Here is a 24,324-nt window from a genome sequence, read left to right on the forward strand (position 1 = left end):
TAAGAGGAAAAAAAATGCCATTTCAGCATTTGTGTTTGATTTATTTAGCAATATTACTCCATACCGTGTAACTCACACTAAAAATAATACTTTTTTCTTCAGTTAAAGAGCATTGAAGAAAATCCTGAAGGACGTTAGTGATATAAGTGGATATAGAAAGTGATGTGTTTGTGTCTGCGATATAACTAGAGGTCGGAGTGTCCACGTGAGGGTTTTTTTGGTAGAAACAAATAATGCAGGATTGGCGCAAGAGACAGAATGACACCAAGAAGACCACCAATCATTTTCAGGTCACAGACGTCACAGGTCAAGGTCACGGACCCAGAGGACAGCCTTGGTGAGAGTTTATGAACCTGTGATTGGTGCTTCCTTGTCAAGGACACAAAATCAGTGTATTGTGTCAGCGACAGTATTTTATTGCCTTTCAGTTCACACACACACGACATGTCACATGCTTCTACTTTCCTATTAAAACTGCAGGCCGTTTCCGACGCAGACAAATACACTTTATCTTGGTGTTAACGAGATCCTGGAAGGAAGCAGTAGTCAGAAACGGGATTGTAAAGCAGATGCTGAGTAGAAAATGATGAATCAGTCAGGAATGTGTGTTATATAACCGTTATGCAGTGAGTACACACTGTTACCTTTGGTACGTCGAATTTCCTAGACTGCTATGAGGATTCAAAACATTGCCAAATATGGCTAAATGGCAGTGGAGTTGTTTATGTCTTTCTGATGATAGAAGCCATCTCTTCTCTGATTGGCTGTTTCCCACTCGCAGTGTCTTACACACACTTGTGCGTGGTTAGAAATTAGTCTCTGCAGTATGAGTGTGCGTGTGCTTGTGTGTGTGTGTGTGTCACGCCGTGTACCGGAACTTTTCTATCTGCATCACAGCTCGACTGTGCCTCCTCGTTTTCTGATCCAGTCAGGTTTTTAAAGCGGCGCTCTTGCTGTTCTGCACCACAGGACTTCCCCCTCGGCTCTGAGGCATAAAGGACAGCTGAAGCTCTTCCAACCTTTTAGCTTCCTCCCCCTCTGCTCTACAGCAGCATCACGCGCTCTGACGGAAGCAGCTCTTACGCTATAGAGATCATCATCGGTACAATAGCCTCAAGGATGCTTTCTGTGTTCTCTCTCTCTCTCTCTCTCTCTCTCTCTCTCTCTCTCTTTCACACACACATGTTCCTACACTGCATACACACCCAAATCCCAGCACAAATATACATTAGTGTTAAATCCTTTTGAGAAAACTGTATGGAGTCTGTGGTGCTTTGCTTTGTTTCACAGATTTACACACCGCTTCAGATAACCAGTCCTAACTATGTGTAGATTTCCTCAATTTTAGAAGAATTTTCCTCTTTTTCTTTATTATCAGTGAAATTAATTTTTGGTTTCTATCATCATTATTTCATGCTATAATAAAAGGCTTGCTAAATTCACAAATCTGATTGGTCAGAAGAATTTTCCAGCTGCAGGGTAAATCACAGGTTTATATTAATGCACTCATTTCAATATATTATCGTTTCTATAGTAACAGCTCATCCAAAATGTATTTTTTTTTTCCCAGAGACCAAAATAATGGAATTTGTGCCTGTTTTTTTTTTTTTGCACCCAATTTAAGCATTGAATGTCTTTGACATGTATGAAAGGAAACACTCAGGGATTTAAGAATTTGTCATTTTTCTGAGATGCCCCAAGTGCTTGTTCTAGAATGTGAATGTTTATCTTCAGCCATTAAAGAAGAAGAAGCCTTTATTATGTCACATATACATTACAGCAAAAGAACTTTCTTGCCATATCCCAACTTTAGAAGTTAGGGTCAGAGCACAGGGTCAGACATGATACAGCACACTGGAGCAGAGAGGGTTAAGGGCCTTGCTCAAGGGCCCAACAGTGGCAGCTTGGCAGTTCTGGAGCTTGAACCCTGACCCTCCAATCAACAACCCAGAATCTTAACCACTTGAGCCACCACTGCCCTATAAAGGTCACCCAACAGAGGGAAAACACACGTCTCACACTGAAAGCCAACATTTTCCTGACTTTATTATCAGACTTGCTGCAATAAAATAATTTAAAAAGCTTAAATCACTGATATGCTGATTCTATATCTATAGAGATATTTACTTTTAAAATTCATGGACTTTTAAGTGTTAGTTGAGTGAAGATCAGGGGATTGTGTATGATCCATTTTCCGGTCATTATTGTTTGTTATTAGTGTTCATTGTATCATCACATAATCATCACAAGTCACATAATTCTGAAACCAGTATGAAATTTGTCACCATTTTACTTGTAAAACTGACCTGCAGAAATAAGTACTGCATAGGAATGGAATTAATGTACTATAGATTTTTGTCAGACCTCTGCCTGGACGTTGGCCATGTGCCTTTTGTTTATGTTCCTTGTTCACGTGTCTGCCCCGCCCTTGTCTTTTCTGCCCCGCCTCTGCACACCTGTCCCTCATGTGTCATGATTTTTTGTATTATTTAGTTGAGCCGCGTTGCCTTGTGCAGCGCGGAATCCTCTGTTGTCTTCGTCTTGTTTGGTCCTGTCTCGAGTCCGTGTTCCTGTTTTGTGTTTAAGTTAATAAATCCCTGTTTTTTGTTAAGCTGTCCTGCATTTGGGTCCGTTTTTACCTCCGCGTTCGTGACAATTTTCCAAATTATTTACCATCTGTATTGAATAGATAATGTAGATAATGACTGTAACGTTCTTGTAACAATCCTGACAGCTTTCACGTTAAACCTGAGTGTGACTGTGTGGGATGAGAGCTAAAAAAAAGGTGAAGTGTGCAGTTTGTTACTAAGCTCTGAAAGCTGCAAGGTCGCCGGCTGTGCTAACTCATGACTGAGGTTAAGGCAGATGCTGATCCAGCGTTTGGCTTTTCAATGTGACCGACCGAGAAGAAGCAGTCGGTCGTCTTGTCCTTACCGATAACCCCTACACACTTCACAGCAGGTCAGACTCAAACCCGGTGCAGCAGAAACGGCCTAATATTGCACGCCTGAGTAAGGTCAAGCATTTATTATTGTCATCTTTGTTGTAAACCTTTATCTACCTCATCAACACCTGATTTTGGTTCAAGGCACCATACAGACGACGGCGATTAAATAACGACAGCCTCGGCGATTATCCGGGCGATGATGGCGGCATCCTTTATGTGTAGCAATTTTAGTTTTTATTTAAAAATCAATACTGTCACGTATCTATGTGTTCATCGCCTTTTATTGCCTGTTATGTCGATTACTTTAAGTTCATCCTTTTCTGGTGCAGCAGCCCAGGGCAGAGGTTTATGATGAGTATTATCATCAACTCTGATCATGGGTTCACTCATTAGTCCTTTTCCATTTGCCATACTCACTACTGGTGGCTAATTAGAAGCAAATGGGAAGCAGTCTGCGCTGACATTGCAGTTAATTAGCAGTAAAAAATCAGCCTTATTTCCACAGTAATTTTCCCATAGCTACAGTTTTCAAGGGAGCCGGTTTAATAATCCGTACTCTATTCTTCCCTTTAGATGTGACATGAAATGTATTTAAATTCCACAACAGATTCGTTCAGACGTCATTCGTACGGTATTACAGATGTCAGAAACCTATTAAAAATCGATTTTATGGCCACTTTCCCAGCAGTCTTTGTGTTCCGCACCATTAACAATAACCCATCGAGCGATCAGCAGACCAGACGAGGTGAGAGAAAGTGTTTGACACATGTGTGTGTGTGTGTTTACCACAAGGTCTATTGAAAGCCTGTTGAGTCCGGCATCATTAAACTGTAATTTTTCTGAATAGTGGCGATTACAGGGTAAAAAACATCAGATCTGTAAACTTTGGAAAGTAAACAGAAGGTGTTTGAAGTTATGGTAGTGAACTCAGTGAACGCTGAGTGTCTGTCGCTCCAACCTGACAGCTTTTAGAGTCCTGCAACGTGCAAAACTTCATGTCAGCTGCTCTGGAGTAATGCCCTTGTTCCTCACAGAATGTACCGCTTATCCTGACGTCATGCCACGTCAATGCTTTTGATGTCCGAAAGAATGCCAGCTGAGAGCTGGCCTTGAGGCTTAAAAGTCGAAAGATGGTATTTTAATGTTTTGGGTAGGATCGATGACGATCTTTATCCTCTAATTCCACTGATAGCGAATAGTCTTCAGACGTAGCCTTTGTCTTCCTCATGGGAGAGTTGACACAAGTATAATGTAAGTGGCGAGACTGTGTGTGTGTGTGTGTGTGTGTGTGTGTGTGTGTGTGTGTGGAGCTAGACTACAATGAAAAAAGATTCTGTTAGCAACTGCAGGTACTTGACTCTCTATAAAGCTTTCAGACCTGAATGGTAAAGCAAAACATAACTAAAGTTGTTTAACAGGCTGACATCAGATGACGTATATAAAGGAAAGAAAACCATCAATGTACAATATACACTGGCACTATATATACAAGATACTATATATACAAGATACTATATATATTTTTTTCAATTTTGTTGAGTTATACATGCGTCTCCCGTGTCTGATCGCTTCTTCTTCTGGACCTACTTCATCAATCCTGATGCCCTACCATTGGTTGGATCTTGGTCTCGTCGCCTGGTGTGCAGTCTGCAGAGGATTGATCTTCATGGACAGCTAGTGACTCATGGGATTGCTGGAGATGGGACCACCTGGAGACTATCGGAGCTTCTTTGAGCTACTGTTAATTCGGTCAGCTTTGGTCTTCATCAGCAAACATTCAAAGACTTCAAATAAATTGAATTGAATTGAATTGAATATACAAACTGTTCCCGTTTCATGCAACTATATACAAAGAGTATGAACAAAGAGAAATGTATAATACGTCTGAAGAAATAGAGAATAAACTGTAGTCAAGGTCAATTAAAGATGTCTTTCTGCGAGGGATTATTTTAACATACTACAATAACATGTAAAAGGTTTCAGGAAAGGAGCAGTAAGGTGTCACACTCACATTTCAACTTATATTCTATTTCACAGTCCATTTCAAGTGAACAAGCACCTAAACCAGTGGACACCACATAAGACACATAAGATTTCCCTCACCCAAGACTCCTACTCCCGGAAGCACCAAAATGAATTATCTGCTTTTGTGGGAGATAAATAGTGCTGAGCTTCCTGAAAAGATCTTAATGTAACTTCCTGTGTTCATTTATTCATGTGGAGCCCCCAACCACACACACACACACACACACACACACACACACACACACACACACACACACACATACACACACTCCCCCCAACCCACAGATCCATAATGTACCACATCCTACATGATGGTTAATGTATCTGTTACACAGGCTAAATGTTTCACGATTTAACATATTGAGTATCATATGTACATACAGGTCATGAGCATGTCATGTTAAATGGTGTTTTATTTCAGAGGTAGGATTTGAACATGAATTAACAAATTATATACAATACATATAAAATAAACATTCATTTATGCTATTTGGCAAGTACCTCAGAGTGACTCACAGTTTATCTCGTTTTATACAGCTGAGCAATTGAGGGGTCTTGCTCAGGGTCCCAGCACTGGGATGTGAACTTACAACCTTCTGATTAACCACTAGGCTACCACTTCCCACATATAATACTCATATATAAATATATACATTCTATCTATCTATCTATCTATCTATCTATCTATCTATCTATCTATCTATCTATCTATCTATCTATCTATCTATCTATCTATTTCACATGTATGTGAAATGAAAAATTACAGTCTATTGATAAATAATATAAATTTGAAATATTTGGAGGGAAAAATAGGAAAAATACACACACACACATACACATACACACACGTATGTATGTATGTATGTATGTATGTATGTATGTATGTATGTATGTATGTATGTATGTATGTATGTATATCCTGTGGTACTTGTATATCAAGTAATAAATGGGATTCAGGATATAAAGGATAAATTTTGTAAATATCTGATTTGAATGAAAATAGATTATTATTATTATTATTATTATTATTATTATTATTATTATTATTATTATACATGAATAATATTGTTAATACTAACAGTATTTTTTATTAAATAATAATCATAATCAGCATCATAATAATAATAAAAATACATCTTCCTTTTTCATATAAAATAAAATGCTGTTTAAATGAATTGGACTAAGAGTTGATCCTAGTTCATACTCTAAGTGTGAGATCCATTATGCACAGACCCAAGAGAGGGATTCTAAGGAAAGCTAAGGAGGATATCCAAAGCCGGGAAGAGTGAGGTAGGAAATTATCTGATTTACTGGCAGTACGATGCTAATATTTTACAGTACCTACAGAATCACACAGAAACACATCAGCAGCATTCCTGGCTGTGTTTCCTTTCATCCGCTGCCAAAACTTTTCTGTCTACCGTCTTCCTGTTTGGATGCGACCAATGGGCGTGTGTGACATTCCTGTTACAGAATGTGACCAGGAAAAGTGACCACAGTGTTCTGCAATTACAGTCTCTTATCTTTATCTTCTGCATGCTTATACAACTCAAACACATACTAGCAAATAGACTAGACATCAGAGGTTTAAGCACACTTCCTTGTATATCTGGCATTTCTTTGGAAGTCTGTTGTGCTCAAATCAACCTCAGGCATTCTGTGTATCCTGTCTCTTTTTCAAAGCCATTGACTTGCCTATGTCCAGTGTTTGATTCTGCAACTACTTCTATGATTGTGATCGGTGTTTAGTTGTGTTTGGGATGTGCATAGGAAGTCTCATCATGGCACGACAGATACTGAGCATTGCTTTGAGTTTATTCATTGAAGTGAATTATCCAGGCAGTGTCATGTGTCAGTGTAATTTCAACAGTAAGCTGTTAATATGTCTAGAGACTCTCTCAACTCTACACAGAGAAATACTGAGTACATCCATCTTCATTTCAACTACTGTGGTAGAAAATAACATTTATACTTCGGTTAAATTTATAATAATAACTAATTATTATTCACATAAATAATATTTTACTTTTGATAATATTTTAGATTAAGACTTTACTAACTACAGCAGTTTAACACAAGACATACAGATAGATAGATAGATAGATAGATAGATAGATAGATAGATAGATAGATAGATAGATAGATAGATAGATAGATAGATAGATAGACAGATTGACAGACAGACAGACAGATAGACAGACAGATAGACAGATAGACAGACAGATAGATAGATAGATAGATAGATAGATAGATAGACAGACAGACAGACAGACAGACAGACAGATAGATAGATAGATAGATAGATAGATAGATAGATAGATAGATAGATAGATAGATAGACAGACAGACAGATAGATTGACAGACAGACAGATAGACAGACAGACAGATAGATAGACAGACAGACAGACAGACCGATAGATAGATAGATAGATAGATAGATAGATAGATAGATAGATAGATAGATAGATAGATAGATAGATAGACATATAGATAGATAGATAGATAGATAGATAGATAGATAGACAGACAGACAGACAGACAGACAGACAGATTGACAGACAGACAGACAGACAGACAGATAGACAGACAGACAGACAGACGATGATATACAAGCTAATAATCAGATATTAAAATATGTGCTGTTTGCTGTTAGCAAAGGAAAACATATTAAATACCATTCATTCCTTTATAAATTAAACATTATTAGCATCAACAAATCGCTGTGGGATAAAGCAAAAGAACACAAAACAGACTGTGTGGCTGTATGAAAACACTCGGTTTCACACCATTCCTGCATGTAATATATATTCATAGCAACACACTCTGTCAGGTGTTTCTCCTTACATATATCATACATTATGTCATGTATCCTATATATTTATTTGTACCTTTCAGAATTCATCTATTTCGTTCTACACGCTTTGAGATTGAGGTTTGATGCAGTCGATATTTGATACTGAAGAAGAAACCGTTTTTCCATTCGACATGGACAAGCTTTGTTCAGTCAAAAAAAAAAAGATATTGTCAAGTAAAACGTGCTTGTAAGTGATATTTTCCTTGGCAATAAAATCAGTTCTAATTCTAATGTAATAGGATGCAGTGATATCTGTTAACGTCTACCAAAACAAACCTTAAACACATCAACCAAAACCCTGGCCTGTGTTCTTTCCAGCGGATTCCTCTCCTTTGCACAAAAGCGTGAAAGCTGATCACATGCCTGCATGGAGCCAGGGAGAAAAGTGAGTAGACTGCTATATTTAGCAGCCCTGGCGGGTCATTAGGGCTGTTGTGGAGCTAAATTTAGAGCTGCACCGGAGCTGCACAGCAGAACCGGATGTCATGGAGACATGGTTACTGACAGCCCCTGACCCTTGTGATCACTTCCTATTGCTTCTACTATTGTCTGTCTGGCTATAAAAAGAAAGATGAAAATTATATCAGACAATGAACTTTTGTACTAATACCGTCAATGGTTAAGGTGTGTATGTGTGTGTGTGTGTAAATGCGAGCTGGCAGGCATCTGCTTCTGTGGCTGTTTCTCTGCAGCAGTTCAGAGCAGAGGGTGTGAATTATTGAACAGATGGTTGGTTTGAGCAGGGAGAATGCTGTTGCGGAGTATCACATATCAGCCCCACTTATAACCTTAGGCTTTACATACACTCCAAAGGGCTTCTCCTCCGGCATCCACACACACCAGCTCATCGTACATTTATGCTCTCTGTACACGATTCGGCCCTGAAGGGAAGGAGCAAGGGGTAAAACCTAGTAGAATGCTTTACCTAAGGATTCAAATAAGGATGAGTCAATTCATTGTGTCAGAGACAACATGGGGCAGAAAAAAGAGATTAAGATCTCACACAGGTCTCACATATGAATGAACAATGACGCAGTATAGCGTCATGTTTTTTTTATTCTTACACGCAAGTAATCTAAACTGTCGAGAATGGTGACAGTCCCTGAGACTAGCGTCCTGCAGCCACAGGGAGCCAGAGAAGAGACAGGATTATTGACAAGTCCCGATTGCATTGTTTCCTGCCTGTGTTAAGATGGCTGCTGCTCAAGTGCTTCCAGTAATGGGCTTTCTTCACATGTGGACATGTGCAAGAGCTCGATAAGGATGTTGCTTGCCAAGTATCTCAGTGTGAGCACCTGCTGAGCTGATGATGGAGACCATGGAATCGTCCATGATGGCCAATCAGAGACGGTTCTCCTGCTTTGATATCAATTGTAATGTCGGTTCCTGAGGAAATTACAAAGTGCCTGGACTTGCAGCGCTTGGGAAAAGCCTTCACATGATCGTGACATTTTTGCATATATCCCACATACAGGTTTTCAAATTACCTCAGAAATGTTCCACGGATAGATTCTCCGACTACCTCTACATCTCTTATCTACATTATTTTTTGAAAAAACTCAAAACATACATTATTTTTTTCAACTCACTGTCATAAAGAACTTTTACTGAATTATGGGTCGGATAAACGGTAGAAAATGAGTGAGAGTGAGAGTGAGTGAATTATGAGTGTACAATGTTCTCACTTTTTGATTATCAGCATCATCCATGTCAGTCTCAGTTTCTTCACTTGAGGTAAAAAAAATCATTAAATGTATTTAATTTAATGTATTCGGATGATTCGTTATGATTTGTTGACTCACTCACTATGATTCGTTGAATTGAATAATTATTGTTTTTGGATTAATTCTCATTTAAACAATTCAGAACTTTTCCCATTATTATTTGTTCAGAGATTGTAAGTGCTCTTCTCTGTTTCGATGATGATGATGATGATGTAGATGATGATGATGTAGATGATGATGATGATGTGGACATTTTGATAGTCACAGTGTAAAGTTCTGATTAAACAGGCTGATTAAACAGCTTAACTGGTTGTTGGCGCTAAAATGGCTGCCTACTCAATGTGCTCAGTGCAGGCAGACAAAACAAGCCTAAAACTAGACAACAATAAAAAACATTTCCATGTTGGATTGATACAATTATGTTTTTTTCTCAGGTTTTCATGTGTTGGGTTCAAAGTATATTTATGGCTATTGTCTAGAATTGACAATAGCCACATTATCTTACAGAGGTTTTACAAATCTTGCCTTGAAAAAACAAACAAACAAAAAACATATTGCTTATAAAAAAGCCTCCAGTTATATTTTTGAAGGTTTTCTTGATTTCCTTGAGTGAAACTGTATCAGTATGAAAAGACAAATTAGAAGCATCTTGTCATCTTTTTCTTCAGTTAGTGTTCCACCTGGCAGAAAAAATGGAGGGTATTTTTTTTGCCTTTCCTTAGACACAAGCTGTATCTTCTGGTCAGCGGAAATCTGGCATAGACGTTTGCATGAGCCATGCTAACACACATGTCGATGGACATTTCAGTCCTCTGCTGCCAGATATCTCTCTCTCTCTCATACACACACACACACACACACACACACACACACACACACACACACACAGAAACAGATGTGCGGCATCTTCACAGCTTTTCTGGCCTCAAATGCCCTGAAACAGAGATCAAGCCGTCAACTCTAGCAGTTCCACAGTGAAGCAGTGAAGAAAATCAAAAAACTATAGAAGTAAAAGGACTTCGTCACAATCATTTGTTAGTACCGATTAAATAAATTAATAAAGGTCAAGAAAGTCTAAAAAAAAAAAGTAAAGAACACGTCGTAAACATAAATCTACAATATAAATTTTCCACACGTTTCCATTTGCTTTACTGCTCGAGCTGCTCCTTACTGCCGAGCATTTTCCCACTGCTCCTTCGTGATGGAGGATCTACCATGCTGTGTGTTGGCAGAATTTAGGAAGCATGCATGTATAAGGAATAAGGAGATGCAGGAGATGCAGGAGATGGGGGAGGTGTTCAGTGATTCTGTCGGATGTAGATCATGTGCTTCCACCAGATAAGTGCTTCAATTAGTGGCTGGAGCTACGAGCATGACCAGGAAAATCAACACTACAACTTCATCCTCAGGGACAGGAGGTGAAACAGGAGAAGGTGGTGGTCATGTGGAAGATTCTGCAGTTGTGTATGTTGTGTGTGTGGTGGCCTGGGAAAACCCTATATATAGTTCTGAAAATGATTTCTGCTGCTAAATCAAAGCATGTTTCTCATTTTTTTAGAATTTTATCATAATCTGCTCGATCACCAAACGAAACATCTTTCATTTTTAAAAGTCTGTAGTAATTCCACTGAAATACACCATCATGCCAATTGGCTAAAACAAGCTACTATTTTTTTTTACTATTACAATACAATACGTAATAAAATGACCTACATGAAATAAGTAATACCACATAAAGTGTCTCTCTTCGTAACAGTAAAAATTACATTTTTAACAATATCACTTATTTTGTTTTAGTTACTTTTTTTTAAATTAAAACTCTTAATTAGTTATTATTTCATTATTGTTTTTATTCTCTTGTTTGGAATTGTCCTAAATCTCAAAAATAAAACCCTAAAATTTGACTTTATTTCTCAGCCTTTTAAGATATCTTTCTTCCTTTCTTAGAGGTTACCTCTCGACCGCAATTTGTTCAACAAAACATTTTCTTGAATTCAAATAATTTTTTATTTATTTATATATTTATTTACAGTTGTGTTTGATAAATTGGCTCCTTATTCACCTGAAGTGGTGGTTCAACAATTATGGCAATAAGGTTGTGAGACTGAACCCTGGTGTCACCAGACTTTCTCTGTTAAACCTTTAACCTTCATCAGTTCTCTTCAATTGTATTGAATAGTCAAAGTAAATACTATCTGAAATATACTGATCCTTCTTTGAAGTTGGCTCTGTGTGTTTTAAGTAGAATCCTTTCTAAGAATTCTGGCTTAATGATATCCTATGAGTTTTCCCAGATCAGCAAACATACACTGTACCGTCATAGACCATCATATCCTTGTGCTTGCTGAACAATCTTAATCCAATGTTGGACCCCACACAAACATCCTGTTGTAATAACCTCCATTCCTTTGTGAAGGATTCTGAAGCGTGTCTGTTGGGATTTCTGCTCAGACACAATGGCATTAGTATTATTGAGGTCAGGTACTGATGTCATATGAGAAGAGCATCAACTGAAGTGCACTCTGTGTTCCAGTTCATACCAAAGGTGTTCAGTGGGGTCAGAAACATAGCTTGAGGTCTTCCAGTCCATCCTTGACACATCGTGTCTTCACAGACTTACTGTATATACACAGGGACATCTTCATGCTGGATCAAGATAGATAGCCATAATAGACCACATATGGGTGTGATGGTCATGTGTCCATAGACTATTGACCACAGGTATACGTTTATGTGAGTCTCTTTAAAAACCCTAGACGATGTCAGTGTTAGGCTGAGCTGTCGGCTGGATAGATGGTGGCTGGAGGAAGCGGCTGTCCACTTGACTGAATGCGGGGGAGAGAACGATGTGTCAGCAGGCAGGAAGATGGATGACAACTAAAACAGACAGCAGCTGAGTGTCAGAGTCTCAGAGCTTGGCTGGGTGTGTCCATCACACATTCATCCTTGGTGCACTTTCCTGCTATGCTTTCACTCCATCAGCTACTTTTCTATTAGCTCTGCTCCCAAAATGAGGTTTGTGATACAACCCAGTGTGAGCAGAGTCACAGTCTTCACACCCTGAAGTTAATTATTATTCTATAATTTAATGGGATGTTTCTGTTATCACTTACACCACAAGAGCTATAAACAGTTGTTCCCTTATCAAACTCTTGTTTTTTTCTCAAGCGAGAATATTCAAAGTTGTCTTTCTTTCCTATAATGATAAATTTATCGAGTATATATTCGTATCCCTGACACTGGAGACTCCTTTCTTAAAATTTTGTCTTCTTACAGAAAACTGAATACATAAATAATAGCCCATTTTTTTTAAATGTTTATTGTTAGGCTTAGATAATATTATATAGTATTTGAGTTGTTACTATAGAAAACATAATAATTGAATAAAATCCTGTGGTTTGCTTTGCAGGCCCTTATCAACACCTTCTGACCAATCAGAGTCAAGAATTTAACAGTAGATTGTCCAAGCATCTGTAACCTTTGGAAATTCTCAATTCTGAATGGTAGTTTTTAAAATAAAGGTATGCAAGGAGCTATAATCTACCGTAAATCAGGATCAGAAATCTTAAGCCAAACAACTGAGCATAATCTTGAGCCAGAAAACTGCTCTCTCTTCCATTCCTGCCTCAGGAATCATCAACAGCAGGAGCAGCCTTTCGTCAGGGCTCATATGAGACAAAGTAATGGTTGACTTCTTTTCCAGCTGCTTCCCCGGTCGGCCGTTCAACTGCGACAGTTTTGTGATGTTGTCTCTGCGTCTGGGCCTTTCTAAGCCCCACAAAGGGCCTTCCACTTTGACAGTCAGATGGAATGAGATAGAGATGAGATAAGTGATGGGACAGGTGCTGCAGTGTGAGATTCGCTAACACGATGAACGTTAATGCATCTGCCAAATGGCGGATGGGCGCTATTCAGATTAAAACAGACTCAAGGGTCACTGTCATGAAATAAGGTAATAAACTGTATCGTTGCTTGACACTTAGCTCAGACTTTGATAGGGATTACACCTTCTATTTCAATTTAGTATAAATTCTCTCATAGTATCCTAAATTTGATTCATTAAATAATAGTTTATCTGTTTATTCACTCTCACTCACTCATTTTCTACCGCTTATCGAATCTGTTTATTATTAGGCTTAAATAATATTATATCGTGATTGAGTTGTTACTATAGAAATGATAATGTATTGTAATCTAGTGCATTAATAAAATCTTGTGATTTCAGTCTATCTATCTATCTATCTATCTATCTATCTATCTATCTATCTATCTATCTATCTATCTATTTATCTGTCTATCCATCTATCTATCTATAAAATGAGTTTTCCCAGACCACCACCCACACGTAAATGTTTTCCTTGCTGACGGAAAGTTCCTGAACTGCAATTAGCCACATGTCCAAGACGTCATGGGAACACAGGCAGCTGACAGACTTATTAACCAACGTGTCAACTTTTATGGGTTGAGTGCAAAGTTAGATTGTTTAAGAGCACATTATTAACAGTGCTCTATGTTCACTTTTAGCTAGAAGCTTCTCTTTCCTATGTAGTGAAACGGTTTGCCAGCAATCTGACCTGCAAATTTGTTAGCACCGTAAATGTTACCTTTTTTTTTTCTGCTTACAAAGTTTTTTGATACCTTACAAATTAACTCATCAGGCACACAACGATCTTTATCATGGCATTAGGAGCACAGCTGTGGTACACTCAGAGCCAGGTAATATTTTCCTCTGTTCTGCTAAAACTCTCAAAGGATCTTTCTGTTCTTTCTCATAGATACTCCTTGAAGGTTGACAGGGGAGTCTGGGAGTAGACGAGGTTTCTGAGATCAGCAGCACAAGGTGTTCTGTCTGAAAGTCATTTTAATCATCTCACTCTCTTCTGTTTGCACCCTGTTCCCGGATAAAACTGCCATTCCACACCGAGACGGACTTTATGGTCATCGTGTACCTTGTGATCTGTAACAGAGTAAATTAAGCTGAGAGAAAGTGAGCAGAAACTTGGCGCGGCTGTTTGACAAACTTACACTAGACAAAATCTGTCTTTCATATACAGTTTATTGAAGGGTACGATCCGGGTTTTCAAAGAACACCATGCCACTACATAGACTGCAAGCTGTATATAGGTTTAACTATTTATATGCTTCATTTCTGAAGTACAATAACTAGAAAAAGTACATTCCCAAATTTTTCCTCTTCTTTTTTTATTTCAGGTTTTATAGCCATTTGATCCAATCTGTTCACGCACCGTCCGCTTTTCCTATCCGTTATAATCTCTAGTTGATTAATGAATTCAAACTATTTGTATCCTTCTTCATCTAATCATTTCAATAAAAGTGTCTCTCCTTAGCCTCATTGTGTAATATTTGTTCTTTCTATTTCACATTCCACGTGGCCTTTCTCCGACCCGTCCTTACACATTACGTGTCGGAAACACAGCCAGAAAACAAACAAAGACTAGTTGATTTGTTTGTCTCTGAAAGAAATGGCTTTTAGCTTTCAAACCCATTGCGTACTGAGAATGCTATCGTTACGGTGTAGTCGTAAGTCCATGTAGAATAGGATCTGGGTGAAAATAAAAATGTCACGCTGTAATATTTTTCATTCATACATTCATTCATTTTCAGTGACCGCTATCAGGGTTGCAGCAGGTCAGTGGAGCCAATCCCAAGAACAACGGATGCAAGACGGTCCATCACAGCACTATAATCTTTACACTGCGTAGACTGATTCGCCAGCTGAGGTCCACAAAAATCTACTCGAAATGATTAATATCTATTTTTACATCGGGTTCCAGTTTCGTTCATGACCTACATTCACAAAGAGAGCACTGCAGCAGCACTTTATTGGTTTAGTCCTTCAGTCAGGTTGTCTCACATCCTCATTTGTTCACTTTACTCAAACTGATACCTTCAAGCCAATTTCCAATAAGACCAACTTTACAAGATCATCTACCAGCTTCTCGATTAGCTACCTACAGTAGCTGAGCTGAATTTAGTTGGAACTTTGAGTCTAAACGGTGACCTCAAAAAAGGTTTTTCAAATAAAACGACTGGAACTGCGTTTACATTTATGTATCTTAGTAATATCCAAACTTCTCACAGCAACATCTATCTTAGTATCAACACTATCACAAAAAAAAAAATCACAAATATTTTGAAAACAAACATATTTAATGTCTTTCAGTGTGAATTTTTCCTTTAATAGCGGTATTCAGTTCCCCAACATTAGTCCTTTAGGGGTCAGGAACTCATGACCTTCCTCTCCATCATTACAAATGAGTCTCTATCGCTATAAGCTTATAATCCTTCTTCGCTGCACATTCATTATATGTTGTATTTTGTCCTGAGAGATCTAGAACAGGGATTATGAATGTCATTCTTGACATCTGGATCAATCATTTAATCAATCCTGGTCACTAATGGCCTCTGGTAGAATTGCTTTTGAAGTGAAGACCACCGTAATGCTGTTCTCTGTCCCATCTGTATATAATGACCATCAACTCAGAGTTTGTATGGAGAAAGATAATGTTCTTTCGTTCCATCCTTTCATTGGCTTGTTGTCCTGTTGTGTTCACATGTTCTGTGTTCTGTGCTTGAATAGTCACTCTGTTTTTTTCTTCTTCTTTAGTCTGTTTTTGTTACAACGAGAATGAGTTTTGTTTCTATGTTGTAGTTTGTCTTTGACTTGACCTTCGCTTTATTTTTACTCGCTTTTACGATTCGCCTACGATTACACTGACTGCCTGTTTCGACCCCCACCATCAGTACCAATTCTGATTCTTGAATTTTTCTGTGTTTTTTAAATAATAGATTTAATCATGTTGCAATCCCAGGCAAATTACTCCAGCGCATCAAATATGTTTATATACTGTTTATATATCGTCGCTGTCGGGCAGAAACCTCGTATGTCCAAATTTTGTCAATTGCATATTTTTTCACATATCGATGCTATTGGTCAGTCCCCACATGGGTCTGTTATTTTTACAAGTTATTAACCAATCTAAAGTCTTGAAAATATCTTGAGCGCAAATCTCATAACTCCATTGGACACTTCAACTGTCCACCTCTTCCTCACGCTGTGGGAGAGCTTCGCGACATATTTCTCCTTAATAAGAGTCGCAACGAATCAACACGTCTTCTGAGGTAAATGTCTTCTAAACACTGGGCTCAAAGAAAAAAAAATCTTGACCCCCGTTAGTTCTGGTGCTTGTCTGAGGACAGGAATTTAGTGCAAGACAATCCACTGCAACGCGACTAAACCCTGTGCACTGCAGATAAGGTACGGCGTTTTTTTAATTTCCTGAAAAGTAACAGTTTTGGAGATATGAGGATTCCGCCCGACAGCGACGATATGCTTATATTTCCAGTCAATGACTTTTCTGTGAGGTGTAACGACAGTTTCCCGCCAATTTCAGTGCATTGCGTCTGAAAGTTATTTAAATGCGACTATTTATTTATTTATTTATTTTTTTATTCCATTCACACGGGATCGTCCAGACATCAAAGTTTACACAAAAATGCTGTTGGGGAAACGTGGGCAGCACTTCCTGGTCTGTAGTGTTTTGTTTTTTTTAAACTAAAGTCTCATCTTTACCTTTTTTTATTTGTCCCAATTCTGTCCATCTCGTGGTTTATGTAAAAATCAACACTCAACACATAAACAACAGTTGTGATATACTGAAATATTTCAAATAATGATCTTAGTTATACTGTTTATAAATAGTTGGTTGGTGCATTATTATTTTTTTAATTAATTTTAATAGTTGGACAAACATTACAGTTCCATTAATGTTTAATAGGACAAATTTCAGGACTCTGTTAGCCGCTTTTTTACTGTCACCACTTTACAATAACGTTCAAAGTCATGTTAATGATAATTCCAACCTAGGTAGCAAATGTAGAATTTGGTAAATTTGCTATTAGAAGACCATTTCAAAGAAAATAAAAATTGTAAGCATGTCAGATGTAATGCGCTCGACAAGGCAATATGGCTTGCAACAAAGTTTGCTTCTCCTTTTTTGAGCGTCCTCAGCCTGACCTTGTTACTCCTCACACTGGCAGGTGTAAAAGCATGGCAGAAACTAAATGCCATGGGAATCCGTGCCACCCCAGGTATCAGAGTATGTTTGGCAACATATAAACACTCTCAAAATGTCAATGCCAATACAATGCGAATACAATCTGGCAAAGTGTCTTATCATGTGTTTCTGAGCCAAATCTGACTGAAGACAACTTTATAAATAGCAAATACTTAACAAAGAGGAAATGTAACTCTAAATCAGTGAAGTTTACAATAAGTTTTTCTTCAATCAGTAAAAAAAAAACGTGATTAGGATTGGAAAATCACTGTGAACACACATACAAACAGATTTACAGAAGCAGTGAGGTTGAGACTTGTCAGGTTTTCTCGTAAATATTGTCTTAAAATTGTCCAATCTTTCCATAGCAGGTGTCCAAAAATCCTGCTACAGAGAGAAGACTGAACAAATTTAGGTTTACGTAAAGTGGGGCTGTGGAGGATTAGTGGTTATGGTGTTGGATTACTGATTGGAAGGTTGTGAGATTAAATCCTAGTTCCACCAAGCTGCCACTGCTGGGCCCTTGAGCAAGGCCCTTAAACTGTCAAAAAAAATGGATGTTGTTCTGGATAACAGTGTCTAGTAGGGATGAGCGAGTACAGCATTATCTGTATCTGTATCTGTATCTGTTAACCATATGAATTATCCGTATCTGTATCTGTACTCGGAGTGGGTGGGGTCTAATCCGGAAGTAGGGGCTTGTCTTGAAATGGGCGGGGCTTTAACTGGTAATAATTAATTTGGTAATAAAAATAACCACGTGTGAACGAACCCACGTTTACCAGAACTCTACTGGTTAGTAAGTACGTATTATTAACGTTACAACCCGAAGTAAAAAGCTGAAGAAACCCTAAACGTTAAGGGAAAAGACCCGCGAACCCGAGTGACTGAGGGAGAGACAGAGAGCTGTTCTGTGTGTGACTGTGAGTGAGCAGAGCGAGACACAGCAACACAATACATCTGTATGTGTGTAGGGGAGGGGCGCTGTGACTAGCCTATCACAGAACGCTGACACAATCAGATACCCAATGATGATTTTCATTCAATCCGAGCACAGATATTGACTCGTATTACTCGTATAATACTCGTACTCGGCAGAAGTGCTTTATCCGTACCGGATACTCGTTTCAGCCGAGTATCCGGATCATCTCTAGTGTCTAGTAGATACAGTATATCCAAAGATGCTATATTATCTACTAATGTAATATCCAAGTTCAAACGTCTTACAGTGTTCCTTTGCAGCTCTTAATTATTAGCAGGCGTCATAAATTATATCAAATAATCAGATTATTGTCTGCCTGTTGTGATACCCGCTATGGACACGTCTTATGATTCTACGATTGTGTGCATTATTTTTTAATTAATAAATTGTAATCACGGGAAACTAAATGAGCAACTTTGGGGTACTTCTGAATCTTACAATGCCGTGTTTATCTTCCTGACCCTACTACGTGATTATCTTCCTGTAACACCACCCACCTTACTGTGTAATACGGTTATTATAAAATATAATTACTTCAACCGTATTGCAATAAAAAGCAGATATGGCAGTATAGGGAGTTTTGAATGAAAATGAATTGAGTTGGATCCCATACATCTGGCTGATGCAAGCATTGTTGGCATCCGGGCACACAGCACAGAGCTGCTTCATTACTCATCGGTGTGTTATACTGCAGAAGCGCATGGCAGCCGTGTTGCACTCGAGTCTGCAGCTGCGACCTGGCAGCACGAGTTCCAGCTGTGCAGACAGAGCCAAGCAGAAAGCAGACGCATGATTATGGTGAGCGAACATGAGCCAAGTGAAAGAACGCACCATGCTGCTTTGAAAACACAGGCACAGCAAGTGTGTGTGTGTGTGTGTGTGTGTGTGTGTGTGTGTGTGTGTGTGTGGGTGTTTGTGTGTCTGTATGGAAGACCAGAGTCCCGACGGACATGATACTCAGGATAAGCAACACTGTGTTGTCTTCGCCTTTCGCACGACAGGAGCATCATCCTGCACTGATGACAAGCTGGGTCTTGCCATACCCTGTGACAAGTAGCACATCTATTTCAGCTCTTAAAACTTTCCAGAGAAAATCAGAGTTTGATTTTGTTAAGCAAACACACCAGGCAGCACGGACAAGGTCTCGGTCTTGTCTGACACGTTGCTAGGTTTTGACCTAGATTGACTCCTGTGACTCCAGAAGCATCAGCATGTAACAGAAACAAGGACAATGGGATAAAACAAGGCGCACAAGAGACGTCTCTTGGGCTTACACCAGTCCAGTTAAGACCTGTCTCAAATTACTACAGTCACATAGTCTTGATTATTTGATCATACTGTGGAATCTAACAGTTAATCATTAGCCACTTCACATCAAATTACTTTGGTTTGACCCATTGTACAATTTCCACCAGACATAGTCACCAAAATATAACATACTAAACTAATTAGAAATGTAAACCTATCATTACGATATATTACATATGAAAAAACCAATGGAGTGGAAACTTTTACCCCAGACTTGAAATTCATGCTGTTATTTTTTACATTTAAGGCATTTGGGAGACGTTCTTATACAAGAGTGACTTACAAAAGTCTCTATCAATGAATACCTCAATACTGCTTTAGTAGGTGACACTAAGAACACTTTAAGCCAAAGTTTTTTTGCCAAGACAGAGGACTATTTAATGCTGTTAAATAACAAGAAGGAGAGAACAAAAACAAGAAGAGAAGAAGCTTTTTTGGTCAGATTTATATTTCACCACTGAGATTCTTTTGTTGATGGGAAGCTGGATGATGATTATGGCATGATGATTAAATGCCTTACTCAACTGTCTAACAGTGGCAGCATGATGGTGCTGCGACTTATACCCCTGACCTTCAGATTAGTAACCCTAAGAAGAACTAACTTGTTTGACAGCATTAAACATAAATACAAACAGATAAACATGTATAATGTACAGTATGATATCAGTCTATTTCTCTATTGTCCATGCTGTTGTAAAAGAGGAATAACCACAGCACTGTTGATTATATTCCTACAGAAGCTCACCTTGTTTGTTATAACTCTACTTATCTGAATATTGTCTGTGCAGATTTTCTTTTTGATAATAAAAATATTAGAATTTGCATGTTGGCCTGTTCTTCACGTGCATTATTACAAGTGATTTAAAAAAATAAAAAATAAAAAAGACCATTTTGCTTCCATAAATTCATAAATTCATAATTAATTCTAACAGGCCCAGTCCAGTCGAATCCAGTCCAGCCCAGTTCAGTCCAGTCCAGTTGAGTCAAGTCGAGTCTAGTCCAGTCCAGTCCAGTCTAGTCCAGCCGAATCAAGTCCAGTCCAGTCCGGTCCAGTCTAGTCCAGTCCAGTCTAGTCCAGCCGACTCAAGTCGAGTCCAGTCCAGTCCATCCGAGTCGAGTCTAGTCCAGTCCAGGTAGTGCTGCTCTTCTCTCTTACCATCTCATGAAAACAGCTCTACTGATTAAAGTTTCACTACGGCTCGAGGGGAAGATGAGCAGATACAAGGTTTCAGGTATTCATGAGATTCAGGGTCTAGTCACAACGTCTAGTTGCTTTCAGCCTAAAGGTCTTTTCATTCCTTTCATGGGTAATGCAACTGTATTCCTATGACCACTAGCAGAGATAAGATCTGCAGTCTGTGAAACTTTCATATTAAAATGTCTTGTCTTGTACGTTATGTATATGAGTTGTTTGCATCAAAGTTCATGCATCAAGTTTTTAATCACATGTTTTGTGCTTTATGCATGTGTTCCATCTAGAAGACCTGCTTGCGTGATTAGCAGAGCTCTCTGTTCTCAGCAAAGACCCTTAGGGAGTTCTTCAAGGTGGCACCTGGGATCTCATCAGTACAAGAGACATCTAACAAGCATCCTGTTTCCAGGAAATCGCATCACGTGCAGAACTAGACTTGCTGTTTATTGTTGTGCTGCCGCTGTGTGTGTGTGTGTTTGTGTGTGTGTGTGTGTGTGTGTGTGTGTGTGTGTGTATGGGGGGTTAATCGTGTCCTTTTTGCTTTTATTTTGCTGCTGGCTTACATGTGCACACAGTCACAAATACAAGACAAAAAGCTAACCCAAAGTCATGCTAGCACACAATGTTTAACATTTGCACACATCCATAAATGTTTACTAATCCGGATCTGCATTCATATTCAAATTTAAAGCTAAGGATTTAAACTAGAGGCTTAAATTAGAAAAAGAAATGCTAGAATGCTAAATCTAGAAATGCTTACCACTGCTACATCTGCTAATTCGCTCAAGTTCATATCTGGTTCCAAGCAAAGATGTTTCCAGGATCTCGCTCTCTTACACACACACACACACACACACACATAATTTTTTTTTCCAACTGACAGAGATATCTTCTAGTACATGCTAGTTTGTTAGTTTTATTTCCTGAAATAAAAAGCAAATTACTAGCTTCAGCTGACCAGGCAGTTACTAAGGATGTTGTAAATGCATCATGCAGCACTTTGTGGTCTTTGTTTGTCCTTTTTTAAGCTTTATATCTGACTGTTTATTTACAGCCACAACATTTATCCAGTCCAATTGCACTTAAAAAAAAAAGATATCACATATCATGTACTCATCTCTGTTTGTATCTGTTTAGAACACAGTATCTGTTCATTCGTATTCGGTTACATTTCTTCACAGCACACACCCAGTTACTGAAATTCAGACATGACCTGTTTATCCTGAGAGCATGACCGAGTACAAAATCGCTGATCTGTAGACCTGGAGCTCAGATCTCTGTCCTACTCCCTGTTGACTTATTTGTCTTCATCTGACACTTAAAGCAGATTTTCCTGACAGTCACCCTGCTAAGCCTAATTGTCCTACAACGGTAACAAATTCCAGGCCCACTGTGGGACCCATTTGTGAACCTGATGCCCCATGTGAATCACTTAACATCGTCCTGCATCCTTCCAAACCCCACACATGTATAATTCATGACCACAGAGCTTTGATCTTGCAGGGGTGCAGATGGCACCATCTCGTAATCCGGCAACAAATCAGACGGCAAACGGACCCGCATGTTAAATCGAGAGTTGGCTCAATCAAAGATTGACTGCAGGGTCCAGGAAAGTGGCCCATTGCAGGATGGTGATGCTAATGGATAATTTATGCCTCATCAACAGAGTTCGTTTCCATGACAGTTTTTGGACAATAAGAGAAAACATCGTATCAGACTGATGAATATATGTGGAAATACTAAGGTGGTGGAGAAGGGAGAACACTTGTGATAATACAAGATAGCAGTTTTTCTCACAGTGTCTCTTTCTCCATACTGAAAAGAAATACATTCATGTTCAGAGAACTTTTACTAGTTTTATGAATTCCTTCAGAGATTTCAAAGTAATGATTGGCAATGATTGATACTGAACAAATACTGATCAGTTTGATCTCAGGTTCATATCCTACCCTTAAAGACCCTATGGAAACATACGGTGATAGCTAGTGTGCTAGTTCAGCAGGTGGTCCAGCAGAAGAATCCCGTGCTCTCATTGCCACAGCCTGGGTTTTATTCCTTGGAAGGGCGCCAATCCAGCCACTGAAGAGTTAACTCTCAGTGCCGGTCCCAAGCCCGGATAAGAATGGGAGGATTGCTTCAGGAAGGGCTTCCGGTGTAAAACCTGTGCCAAATGTAATATGCAGACCACGTGATTTACTGTGGCGACCCCGAACGGGGAGCATCCGGGAAGAAAAAAATGGTGATAGCTAGTCTGCTAATTCAGCACATTCAGGCAGAGCAGATGACGGGAAACAAAGGAGAATATGTTAATTGTCCTTTTCTGACAATTTACGGTAGCACATTGATTTTGCGATGTCAACGAAGGGCACTAAAATCAGTTACCCATTGTCATATTTTGGCTATATGATATGGTGTTCTCACATTGCAGAACATCTTTATTTTCTATTGACAGATTACCGCAAAAAAAAGATATTTTGAATATATTCTTGAATATAGATAAAATCAACTAACATTTCTCATTATTTGATTTTTTTTAATGTTTATTGAAGAATTTATTTCAAGACACTTTTAAGCATGAAATTTGTAAATATGAAATAGGAATACACACACACACACACACACACACACACACACATTTATAGATTGTGGCATGGTTGTTCGTGCCAGATGGGCTGGTTTGATTATTTCAGAATCTCATCTCCTGGGAATTTCACACACAACAGTCTCTAGAATTTGCACAGAATGGACCAAAAAAATAAAAGGCCTAGAGTTAAAAAACTCCTTCTTTTCTTTGTATAAAAATGCCATTGGATAAGAAAGTTCAGAGAAAAATAGCCAGATTGGTTTGAGTTGCCTAGAAGGATATAGAAACTCCTTACACATTCAGCATCTCAGCATGACAAAACATGGAACCTTGAGGTGGATGATGAAATACAACAGTTGATAACTTCATCAGGTTCCATACCTGTCAACCAAGAACAGGAATCTGGGGCTAGCATGAGCACAGGCTCACTCAAACCGGACAGTTGTAGATTAGAAAAAAAATCATCTGGTTGTTTTCCAATCTTCGCCTCAGATTCATTTTTTCGTCAGACAGAAGATGTGAACTTCTGCTGTTGTAGCTCATCCACTTCAGGATTTGATGTGTTGTCCATTATGAGATGCTTTTCTGCTCACCGCAGTTGTAAAGAGTGATTATACAGGTTATTCTGT

This window comes from Tachysurus vachellii, chromosome 11, assembly GCF_030014155.1.
Source record: "Tachysurus vachellii isolate PV-2020 chromosome 11, HZAU_Pvac_v1, whole genome shotgun sequence".
NCBI classification, from domain to species: domain Eukaryota; kingdom Metazoa; phylum Chordata; class Actinopteri; order Siluriformes; family Bagridae; genus Tachysurus; species Tachysurus vachellii.